The 1,685-nt window shown below is 49.9% G+C and overlaps 1 protein-coding gene across 9 annotated transcripts in view; it reads right to left on the bottom strand.

Annotated features, from left to right (window-relative positions):
• The window catches only part of CAMTA2 (calmodulin binding transcription activator 2), a 20,802-nt gene that overhangs the window by 16,466 nt on the left and 2,651 nt on the right, over positions 1 to 1,685 (bottom strand). The window lies entirely within an intron of this gene.

Genomic DNA, 1,685 nt, shown 5'->3' with positions numbered 1-1,685 from the left:
CTCCGCCTCCTGGGTTCAGGCAATTCTCCTGCCTCAGCCTCCTGAGTAACTGGGATTACAGGCATGCGCCACCATGCCCAGCTAATTTTTTGTAGTTTTAGTAGAGACGGGGTTTCACCGCGTTGACCAGGATGGTCTCGATCTTTTGACCTCGTGATCCACCCGCCTCAGCCTCCCAAAGTGCTGGGATTACAGGCTTGAGCCACCGTGCCCGGCCGAATTTCCGATTCTTTGGCTTGACTCCAAGGTTCTCCCCAACAAGGAATCAAACCACTGTTCCCACTATTTACCCATATTGCTCCTACAATTCCTGCCAGATGAGACCACTGATTCCTTCCTGAACATGCATTGAACAGTCACCTCCTGCATGTTAGTGCCCTACAAGGCAGGTACCATGCACATACCTCTCCGTGTCTGGAAATTCTAGCCATTTCTATAAACCAAACCCCTTTTCAGATGTTCCATAAAACCCTGCTGACCACACTGGCCCTTCTTATTTTATTTTTTTGAGACAGTCTCACTTTGTCACCCAGGCTGGAGTGCAATGGCTCGATCTCGGCTCACTGCAACCTCTGCCTCCTGAATTCAAGCGATTCTCCTGCCTCAGCCTCCCGAGTAGCTGGGACTACAGGCGCGTAATCTTTTTTTTTTTTTCAGTAGAGATGGGGTTTCACTGTGTCAGCCAGGATGGTCTCGATCTCCTGACCTTGTGATTCGCCCACCATGGCCTCCCAAAGTGCTGGGATTACAGGCATGAGCCACGGCGCCTGGCCACACTGGCCCTTCTAAAGGCTCTACAGCACTTACAACAATCACACATACACACACACACCCTTTTACTGACAGTCCTGTTCTGACATCAAATTGATAATTATCGACAACCAACTGTATACGAGGCACTAAGTACACAGAATACAGAAGGTGTGTAATAAAAGGACTGTGCCCTCCAGAAGGAGCCAGTATCAGTAGTGGTTAAAAACAAAGGTTCCAGCAGGGTGTGGTAGCTCACGCTTGCAATCCCAGCACTTTGAGAGGCCAAGGCAGGTGGATCATGAGGTTGGGAGTTCCAGACCAGTCTGGCCAACACAGTGAAACTCATTTTCTACTAAAAATACAAAAATTAGTCCGGTGTGGTGGTGCGCACCTGTAGTCCCAGCTACTCAGGTGGCTGAGATCACTTGAACCTGGGAGGTGGAGATTGCAGTGAGTGGAGACTGTGCCACTGCACTCCAGCCTGGGCGACAGAGTGAGACCATGTCTCAAAAAGAAAGGCTGGCCACGGTAGCTCACGCCTGTAATCCCAACGCTTTGGGAGGCCAAGGTGTGTGGATCACCTGAGGTCAGGAGTTCAAGACCAGCCTGGCCAAAAAGGTGAAACCTCATCTCTAAAAAAAAAATAGATCAGGCGTGGTGGCTCCTGCTTGTAATAACAGCACTTTGGGAGGCCGACATGGATCACTTGCTGTCAGGAGTTCGAGACCAGCCTGACCAACATGGTGAAACCTCATCTCTACTAAAAAATATAAAAATTAGCCAAGCGTGGTGGCACACGCCTGTAATCCCAGATACTTGGGAGGCTGAGACAGGAGAATCACTTGAATCTGAGAGACGGATGTTGCAGTGACCCAAGATCGTTCCACTGCACTCCAGCCAGGGCAAAAAGAGTGAGACTCCATCTCAAAAAA

This window comes from Cebus imitator, unplaced genomic scaffold (genome assembly GCF_001604975.1).
Source record: "Cebus imitator isolate Cc_AM_T3 unplaced genomic scaffold, Cebus_imitator-1.0 Scaffold223, whole genome shotgun sequence".
NCBI lineage: Eukaryota > Metazoa > Chordata > Mammalia > Primates > Cebidae > Cebus > Cebus imitator.
This window is presented reverse-complemented; position numbering and strand designations above follow the sequence as displayed.